This window comes from Elaeis guineensis, chromosome 5 (assembly GCF_000442705.2).
Source record: "Elaeis guineensis isolate ETL-2024a chromosome 5, EG11, whole genome shotgun sequence".
NCBI lineage: Eukaryota > Viridiplantae > Streptophyta > Magnoliopsida > Arecales > Arecaceae > Elaeis > Elaeis guineensis.
In genome coordinates, this window is record NC_025997.2 from 85,090,037 (window position 1) to 85,101,624 (window position 11,588).

Genomic DNA, 11,588 nt, shown 5'->3' on the forward strand with positions numbered 1-11,588 from the left:
AAGTCTTTAGCCAAAGCAGGATGATAATTAGAAAAGAATTTTAATGTATCGTCAACTAAATCATCACCTTCAGATTGAGAACATAAAGATAAGTGATTTGTTGACATATTTTATGCCCACAGCTCATCTGAGATTTTGTTTGACTGAAGGATTGAATTACACAAGAACTTACCATTGAAGGGTATTTTGGTAATTTTTATCAAAATTTTAAATCTTCTGGGTAGTCATGACATATTATTAAATATCAATCTTGACTTATGAGCTTGATAAAAATTAAAATAATTTAATTTTAAAATCAATTTGGAAGAGTCCAAGTTGATCTGGACTCTTCAGATGACCTAATCTCATCGAATTAGGATTATGTCGAAAGTTTGAGTCCACTGCTAATTAGATTTGAAACTTAATGGGTCACACACTTAAAATTTAGCCTTGATCTAATTTAATTAGAGTTTAATATAAATTTATAGATTAGTTTGATATGCTACATATTGTATTAACCCAATTCCCAAATTAGTTTGGTTCAAAGTATTTGAGCTAACTTAGACTATTGGCTTTGACCTAATGGGATTGGGTCAATCTGGATTGGATCCTATCCAACTTAGATCAATTTGAGTGGAGAAGGACTCCTCCATGTTCACTAAAAGCCACACAAAATATAATTGCCGCCACCTCAATCAGTGTGAGAAATAAAGAGTCCTTCTTAAAGAAGGCTCTTTATTAAACATGTTGCCTTAGAAGATAAATAAAAATCCTATGTATTGATTCAAAAATTAATAAAATTTTTATAACATGTAGAGAAGGAAGATTCCTTCTCTTCTAATATTGAATCATCAAAAATTTACTCGATGAATTTATTTGATGCATGGGAAGTTAGAGCACCAAAAGTTGGTGCCCCTTCATCCCATGTACGTCCCCTGGTCTCCTATTTATAGGGATGCCTCAGATGGCTTCTGACTAAGATTTTTGGGTGAGCTATAGAGAAGGGATGTGGAAATCATAAAAAAGAATTTAAAAAAATTTTGAGAAAAAAGAGAGGGGAATTTGAGTGGCAAAAGTTGCTACAAGGGTGGTGAGATTTCAGCAAGTGTTGCTGGATGTCCTAGGATTTGATTTTTCCATGTGTTAGAGATAAAATTAAATTCTAGATTATGTGACATCTGAAGACATCTTTTTGGTGTCATTTTGGTGATAATATCAAAAGCAACTGGATTTTCATGTGATCGTGACGCAAGTTTGAAGTCGGCAGTATTCTTGAGAAGATAAGGCTGCGGCTGCGCACCGGTTGGGAAGGACTTTGGCCAACTTCTATGTGGATTACCATTGAAGGACTTCTGCCTTGGGTTCTTGTGGAGAACACCAATGTGCCATTTTTTATTTTGATTAAAGTATAATATTCTATCTCTTTGCATGCTTGGAATTTGCTTTGATCATGTTTGGCAAGGTGATTCTAGGGTTTTGGGTTCGGCTTGATAGTTTTATTTATAAAGCTACTGATTTGAGTGTTTAAAAAAAATTTAAAATTACTTTTCACTGCATGGTCGGAACCTAACATTACCTCTTAGGCATAGTATTCATCTTTCCAAGATGATGTTTAGCGCATGAGTAGGATTCCTTATGCCTCAGCCATAGGGAGCCTCATGTATACATGCTGTATACTTGACCTGATATTACCTTTGCCGTGAGTGTCACGAGTAGGTATTAGTCGAATCCATAGGAGGAGCACTAGATAGCTATAAAGAACATCCTTAAGTACTGAGAAGAACTAAAGATTTATTTCTAATCTTTGGAGGAGGTTCTGAGTTGCAAATCGAGGGGTATACTAATTCAGACTTCTTGTCTGATCCTGATGATAGAAAGTCTACGTCAGGGTATGTATTCACATGCAATGGTGGTAAAATCAGCTGGAAGAGTTTCAAACAATCCATCATAGCGGATTCGACCACAGAAGCTGAATATGTCGCTACTTCGGATGCTGCAAAGGAAGGCTTCTAGTTCAAGAAGTTCATTATGGAGCTTGGGGTAATGACATTGGATGCCATACCACTTTATTGCGATAACAATGGAGTCATAGAACTTAATAAGGAGCTGAGGTCTCATCAGAAATCAAAGCACATTCAGCGACGGTATCATATCATATGCGACTACCTCGAAAAAAAATATATCGAGATGCGAAGAATAGACTTCATGGATAATGTGGTCGACTCACTGACAAAGTAATTGAACCAGCCAAAGATGGAAGTCCATCTTGAAAAGATGGGACTTAAATTAGTGCCAATTGGCTTTAGTTCATGTGGAAGATTGTTAGATATATGTCCTAGAAGCCAATATGACTGACATATTATAATAAATCTAGGAAATAATTTTATACTTAATACATTGATTTGATCAGTAAAGGATAAGTTTGATTTTCATTCAAGTGTGATCTGTCCTTGAATCGTCCATGGACTTAATATTTCGATATATATTTTCAAAGTATTGAAAATTAGAAACATGTATATAATTCTTAAATGCTCCCAGTCATAGTATCATCATAAGGATGTTGATCGATCCGAATAAACTAATGTATAGATTGCTTCCTTCGGGATAGATGAGTCTCTGATCTATAGTATAGAGATACTAAGCAATGAGTGTGGATAGTTATTAGAGAATAACTAGTATTGAGCGTGACCATATGAGAGATTACTTGGATTTTTACTGGATCGTCAGTGATTGTCTCGATGCTGTAGTTGTGTGAATGGTCCTTTAACCTGCGATGGTAGACTGCTCACAGTGAGGCTGCTAGAGTTTGACTAACACATAAACATGGTCTCAATGAGTCTTTATAGTAGATGTTGGTGATAGTTGATCTACAGTAGGAGTAGAATGCACATCTAGATGGAATCTATCGACCTTGATAGAGAGGAATAGTTCTATGAAATTTGAGAGGCTAAGTCTGAGAGTCTGTGGTCATACAGTGTGATTGGTAGAAAAAAGTTTTCATAAGGATTGCAATTGGACTTGAGCTGATCGAATCTATCATATGACTGATGATGAGGTTTGATGATTTATCCATGATCTGTCATCTAGTTAGGGACTCATAATAGAGGGATTGAATCACATGTGAACTATATCTTAAGATTCTTTTTTGATTATACTGGGTTGCCACTACATATTGTTAAATATCACTGATGGATGGTGAGAGCTCATTAGGGTTGCTCAGGATTGACAATCCTTGATGAGTTAGAGTGAAACTATTCTGACCCATTAAAAAGAGTTTCAATGATACTATGATAAAGATCATTATATATCTCACTACCAGATAGAATTGAACCTATAGGGTTACACAACAAAGAGATTAGATCTAAAATAAGCAATTGAACTTATGAAGTCTCATTTAGATTTAGAAAAATCTTATTGGGTTTAGGGTAAACTTGCTAGCACATGGTTGAATCTAATTTTTTCTTTGCATTTAAATTTCTTATTTGATAAGATTAATTTAAGTTTAATTATTTATTAATAATCTAAATGAATTAGATTCATTGGACTCCAATTATTGGGTGCTTAGGGTTTTAGATCAAATGTATTAAGGGTTCAAACCCTTAATCAATTTTCTTGATAGTTGTGATTGGACGCCACTTGATTTGATCAAATTGGGTGTAAACACACTAGAGAGGGTGTGTGGACCTGATTGGGGTATCCCATGGCAGCCATATGGCATATGTATTTGTGGGTGCAAGGGCTCCAAAAGTTGGCACCTAAAGGATCTCCTAAAGGGGGTCAAATAACTAAAGAAATAAAGATTCCTAATGCAAGTAAGACTTGTATTAAGTGATAGTTTGATTTTGAATAGGATTCAAACCTTCTATCTATTTAAAGGGATCTTTCTTAAGGCTCCTTAGCTAAAATTCCAGTAGCCCATGCCTCCCTTAAAAGCTCCCCATGCCTCTCTCTCTTCTCCCTCTCTTCTCCCCTTGAAGTCCAACGCCCAAGGTGTTGGGCGTCCCTCTTCTCCATGCCCAAGAGGAGCTTGGGCATCCCTTGGCTTGCTGATTTTTCAATCCTTAATTGCTTCATAATCAAGGAAAGAAAAGTAAGAGAAGAAGAAAAGAAAAGATCAAGGAAAGGATCAAAGAGTTGATCGCAATCCAGGATTCATTCAGATCTACAGACTGATTGTTCTTAGAGAAGAAGGATCAATACCAAAGAGAGCTGTTCTAGACTGATCCTGAGTGGATACCCATAGAGGTCGAGCACTTGCACGGTTAAAAGAGAACCTACTCTCTTTCAAATCCAGATTTGAAGAAAGAAATTACGAAACAAGTATGTGATTCGATCACATATTTAATTTTAGCATAAAATTTAGTATGTATTTAATTTCAGCATATGAAGTAGATCCTTATGTTCTATGTTTTATACATATATGATTAAGATTAAAAGATATTTTAATCTTCTATTCCACTATGTTGTTTAGAAAAAAAATTTATGCATGTCCCAACATGAAATTCCAACACTCCCATCTACCTAAGAGTCTCTCTCCTAGCGAGATTCCTCACATCCAGGTCTCCACGGCAAAAAGAGGAACACATGGTGGGGCTTTTCATGAAGAGAAACCAGGAAGAGGCATGTCAGAACATGGAGAAGGGAGATCGTGCGGGTGGATTGCTGTTTTGGTGCGCTGGGAGTCCCTGTTGGACAGGGACTCTCTTACCACTTGGATCTCAGTTCGTGTGCTTGTTAAAATAGTAAAAAAGGCTTGATCTAGAGATCTTAATATCTTGATTGATCACCCAAAAGATCAGGATAGGTGGAGACGAGTTGCACAAGATAAAGATTGTGTAGGAGAAAGGCTGCCCAAGAGTTCTAGTCCAATAAGGACTCCTCATCAATGATTCAGATCTAGATCTGATAGCCTCAAGGTACCACACCTCAAGTCCTAGTTCTTAAGGTGTTGGGGGTGGAAGATCAGATCTGAAGGTACATCTCAGGTTGTTGGAAGTGAGGGAGGATACGAACTAGGTCATTGCACAGGATTCAGGATGTGCAACGACCTAGTGCCTGAAGTTTGCAATCCTTACAGAGTCCGAATCATAGTGGACTCTTACAGAGGGCTTTGTCATAGGTCTCCTTAGATCCATGCTGGTGCACGGTGGTCCTAACTGAAGAAAAAATCGACAGGTCAAAGCATGTATTTTCAAAAATTTTTTAGCGAAACACTACAGATTAAACAATTTAATCTATTTGCATGCCCTAGATCTGATCTAAAAACTACCTAATCAGGATCATATGATATGAATAAATACAGCATTTAATTTTATATGTGATTGATCATATCAATCATGCAAGCAGATCGAATCTGAAACAAGCAAACTAATCAACGATAGATCCTATCTACAAAGATTAGATTTTTTACCAGAGCATGGGTCGATGATCACCACTACTAATAGACATGGTGATGGATTCTTTCTGATATCGAGGAGCTGCATAGCACATCCTGCTGCTACAGAATGTCCACTCAAAGTCCTGATCAGATCATCCTTCTCCAAGAGTACTAGCTTGCATGAAAGGTACTGGATGGCTGATCTATACTTCTTTCCTTATATTGCTCGGACTCTTCTAGATCAGAGGATGAAACAATAAGAGGAGGTGGTGCTATAGAAAGTATGGAACAAGATCCTCTTGATTTTTTCCCTTACAAAAATCAAGAGCCAAAACCCTAGAACCCCATCATAGAACTCACGCCCAAAGAAGAAATAGTTTCTTTCTTTTTGTCGCATCCCTCTCTATTTCACACCCTCTCTCTCTCTCAGAAACAATTTTCTATGGTAAAATCCTAGCATCTATCACACAAAATTGAGAGGTTTTAAGCTAGGTGTGGAGATGAGATAGAATAGGATAAACATAAGATAGTTTAGTTTAAATTCAAACCTATTTGAATTTAAAATCTAACTAATCCTATCCTATCCCAAGGGGGCACAAAAGAGAGGTAAGAAACATCAGATTAGCATGGAAAAACATCACACAAAATTGTTTCTCGCACATGGGAAGAGAGGTCGGCATTGGGAAGAGTTCAACTAGATTTGGACTCTAAGTTAAAATCTAAATTCAAACTATTTGAACTTAAATTTTAAACTAACCTCATCCAAATCTAAAGAGGAATGGAAAGTGGGTGACAATCCTCTTCTGGGCATAAGAAATATTCATGTAGAAACATTTCTTGTGTAAAGAAATGAAGGGCGCAGAGATAGGGTGGCGCATGGGCTTTGGTTCAAATCCATTTGAACTTGAATTTTATCTAATTAGGTTCTCAACCAAACTAAGTTAGGTTAGACCCATTCAGACCATTGAACCTAATCTAATTAGATAACAAATTATCTCAATTAAATTTTAATCAAATTAAAAATTAATTGAGTTTAAGTTTTGATCAAATCAGGAATCGAACATCCTTAGCGATTAGATCATCTCATAACCTAATCGGATCAAACCTAATTGAATCTAATTCAATTAGACTTGATCCAAACTTTAATGCTCAATCAAATTGAGTTAATTAGTAATTTAATTACTAATCAATTCTCTTATAATTTATTAATTATTAATAAATTAATTTATTATAACTTTTACATAAGGTTAATCATCAATCGAATTGATGGTTATACCCTGAAGTGATTCTCAATCATCGATCAGCCACATGATCAGTCAAAATTTTTTTTTGAGTATGGCTCCATAGGTTCGAACCTAAGCTGATAGCACAGAAATAATTTTTTTGTATTAATCAAAGTGACTATTTAGCAATGGTATCCGATGTTTGGATAGGTTGAAAGATTGCTAAGCAACATTCATGAATCCATTGGCATGTAGTTACCGTATAATTCATCCATTTGATCCAAATACTTAAGGTAACCTAAGATTTAACTGTCAATCCTGAAAAATCCATTCACATTATATTTTAATTTTTTAAATCCATCACATGGATTACCTCGATCGAGATTTTTTTGAATTAAAATATACTAATGCATTAACTCCTACTTATTCGGAGAGGTCAATTCTATCTTGACACATATACCGACATCGTAAGTACTTAACTGTGCTCAGAAATCTTGCATTACTGAATTAAAAATTTAGATAGTCTGATACTAAAGTACAGTGGATTGCTTACAAGTCACCATGGTGATCTCAGATCAGAGGGACACTTGTATCCATATCCTTCGTGAGCTACTCTTGACAGTAGAGTGCTCCACAGTTAGTCACGTTCAGTGAAATATACACCTACGTCTCACTTACATGCCATACTAGTATCTCTACACTATTTGATTAAGAGGATAACCAACACACATGGCACACATCGACCTACACTTGATATAGCTATCATCCTAATAATAGCATATCGTTTGGTCATGAATAAGGTTTAAGGACTAAATGATATATCCTCTTATTGATTCAAATAGTCCTAAGAACTTCATCACAACTCAAGAGTTCAAAGAAGATGTACATAAAGTGATGAAAAACTAAATAATATTTATTATTTAATAATTCATATATAATTACATCAATGAGGTCAACCGTCAACAAGTTAACGATTGATTTTGGGACATAATTTTCAACAACTCGCACTTGAACTAAAGCCAGTCGATACAGTATCGTATACCCATCTTTAATTTATAATCTTTGAACTCTTTGACATCGAGGGCTTTAGTAAATGGGTTGGCTAGATTTTTCTTTTCATCGATCTTCTGAAGCTCGACATCATCTCGATTTACGATCTTTCGGACTAGGTGGTAGCGATGCAGAATGTGCTTGGTGCACTGATGTGACTTCGATTCCTTCGCTTTAGCAATAGTGTCAGTGCTGTCGCAGTACAACGAGATAGGGCCATTGAGGGAGGGTGTCACTTCAAGCTCATCGATAAACTTTCACAACCATACAGCTTTTTTTGCAACATCGGATGCCGCGATATATTTCACCTTGCAAGTAGAGTCGGCCACGGTGTGCTACTTGAAACTTTTCCAGCAGACTGCTCCACCATTCAAGGTATATACGTATCCTGACATGCTCTCTATCATCATGATCTGACTGAAAATTGGAGTCGGTAAACTCTATAAGTTTTAAGTCAAATTCTCCATAAACAAGCCACTGGTCCTTAGTATTTCTCAAATACTTAAGGATGATCTTTATAACCTTCCAGTGGTTCTCACCTGGATTGGACTGGTATCTGCTCACTGCCCCTGATGAGTATGCCACATTCGATCTCGTACATGTTATGGCATATATAATAGATTCCACTGTCAAAGCATATGTAATTCTACTTATATGTTCTCTCTCTTGAGGAGTTGTTGGATAATCTTTTTTTGAGAGAAAAATTTCATGGTCTATCAGAAGATAGCCTTTTTTGAAAATTTTCATGCTGAACCACTTCAGCATAGTATCAATATACATGGACTAAGATAATCCAAGAAACCTCTTAGATCTATCTCTATAGATCTTCATCCTCAGGATATAAGATGCTTCTTTCAAGTCCTTCATGGAGAACTATGACGATAGTCAAATTTTTATTCTCTGTAATACAGGGATGTCATTTTTAATTAAGAAAATATCATCCACATACAAAATAAAAAATACTACCATAAAATTATTAGTCCATTTGTATATGCAGGGTTCTTTTCCATTCTTAATGAAACCATACATTTTGATCACTTTATCAAAATGCATGTTCCAACTTCAAGATGCCTGTTTCAGTCCATAAATGGATCTCTGAAGCTTGCACACCTTAGACTCATCTATGGATATAAAATCTTCAGGTTGTATCATATACACCTCTTCTTCTAGCTCTCCATTTAGGAAGGTTGTTTTCATATCCATTTGCTAGATTTCATAGTCTAGATGTGCTGCTATCATAAGCATGATCTGAATGAATTTGAGCATTACCACAGAAGAAAATATCTCATCATAGTCAATACTATAACGCTGATGATAATTCTTTGTAATTAGACAAACTTTATAGATCTCCATCTTTTCATCTGCACCCCTTTTCCTTTTGAAGATCCACTTACAGTCTATGGATTTTATCCTTTCAGGTGGGTCAACCAATGTCTATACATCGTTGACCTTCACGGACTCCATTTTGGACTTCATGGCTTCCAGCCACTTATCGAAGTCAGATCTCTGCATTGCATCCATATAGGTGATCAGATTCTCATTGTTCTCATCAAGTTTAACAGGATTACTATCCTACACTAAGAAACTGAAAGGTTTTAATACAATGGCGGAAGCACGGATTTCAAAGCAATTATTATGAAATCATAAAAATAAAATCTAACTCCAAGATCACCTTATCAGAAATTAAACCATATAATATGCATTAATATTAAATAAAAGATATAGAAACATACCTCTTATCGCTAAACCCTGATTTGTGCTTAGTTGCCGGAAGCAATCTGTCAGAGTTTCCACCAGGTGCCCACGTGTTCACCCTCCAACGTTGATCCACACGGAGACTCGACCAACCCTCTAGCAATTATTAAAAATACTCTATAATTAAATTCTAATTTATCAGAATTTAAATGCAATTTGGGCAGAACCTCCTTTCTTGGCTTTGCTATCACACTGTTGGACCTTTTCTTGCCTTTCTTTTTTACTCCTTGTCTCCTTAATTTTTATTCCAATTATCTAAGTCTTTTGGAAGATTTTTTGTTCTTTATCAGGACCTTATCTAGGCTAGAGAGAAAGAATAAAGAAAATTGGACAAGCAGAGCCTCTTGTAAGAAAGAAAGAAGATTTCTGAATCACCGAGACTCCTCGACGTGCACCCCTATTTATATTGCACGTAAAGGTGCAATCCAAAACATCTCACACCCTCTGACAATTTATCTCATGCCTCTTATCTATTTCTCATGCCCCATAAATTAAGAAATACCATGTGTACATCAAAGTTGGGTTGAAGAGATGCCTTATTTCAGAAAGACTCTTCGATCTTAACTTACGGTGTTCAGATGAGAAGTCACAAAGCTTCTCTTATTGGCGCCATCAATCCATGCCTTTGGATCTGGAAGGAAGCCCATCCAATGGCCAAGATAAATGGTGCCAACTTGAAGAATGGCGCAAGAGATTAAGGGGCGTGGATAATTTAAAACTTATCTCCCTATTTGAAATTTCAAAGGGGCGCTTCCAAGAGGTGGCACATGGATTTAATCCTTATCTCTTCTCTTATTCTTCTACGATGAGTTTAATACTCAAAAGGACTCTTAGGCACCTCCTAAGACATCTGAAAAAACATTCATAGAATAAAAGTTATGGAGAAAAATAGGATAGACCAAGTTAAGGGGCGTCATCCCTTATCCATGCGCCATGTGACACATGCGCATGGATTTAAATTCTTACCACTTCTCCTAATTTTTTTACGAAGAGTTTAATACTCAGAAGGACTCTTAGGCACCTCCTAAGTCATCTAAAAATCATTCATAGAATAAAAGTCACAGAGAAAAAATAGGAAAGGCCTTATCTAAAGGTTGCGCCAACTCCATCCATGCGCCATGTGGTTCATGCGCATGGATTCAAATCCACACGCCAAGAGAGAGACTCTTAGGCATGTGGTTCCCTGGTTTTTGGCACCCAACAGCAAGCCCAATTAAAACACTTCGAACCCACTTCAAGACCAAATCCAATTTGACTCAAATTGGTTCTAAATTAGCCCAAATCGGAACCCGATTCGAATTCGATTCGAATCTAAATGCTAGGGTTTGCAACATGTGCTAGCATGTTCAACTTGCAAACATGGTTTAATCAAATTAAATCCATGATCAATTTTCTTTGTGTGTGACCCATTGGGTTCCACATCTAGCCAGCAGTGAGTCCAGATACAATTTAAACTAATTTGGTTAGAACACAATCTAGCCGATTTAGGTCAAATTAAGCTGAACCGTTTTGATCAATCAGAACAGCTTTTAATTAATGATCGAATTAAACTCTTTAATTTGATCAAACTCACAAGATATGATTGACATCTAACAATGTATCATGTCTATCTGGAAGATATAAAATTTTGATAGAAATACCAAAAATACCCTTCAGTGGAAAATTACTGTGCATCTTGATCTTACGATCATCCTGCATCCCGAATATAAGTTTGGGTATGGAAAAATGTCAAACCCAATTTTTTTTTTATATTCACATTTTTCTTGATAATGATTCGATTTATGAAACATTAGAAACTATTTCTAATTTTTTCATAATGCTTTGATCAAAGTCTTCCTGAATCATTATTTGATTGAAGCAGATAGGATGCGATCTCCTCTTACTAGGAGCGATCGTTTCCATATTGACCTACTCACAACCTTCATAAGTAATCCATCATATCCAGAACATCCCGTACATGATTAAATCATGAATGAGTATGATCCAAAATATAGATTCATGCTTATAAGGTTCTACGGCAGTCTCAGGTCAAAAGATTTACATGCACAATTCCCACTATAAGAAAAAATCTATTGACATGTAGATAAGACTCCATTAGATATTCTTTAATTGGATAAATTCAGTGAATTCATTCTCTAATGAACACTTACATCCTTATATTAGTGTCATACACAAGTAATTGTGAGATCAATTACCCTCTCTGC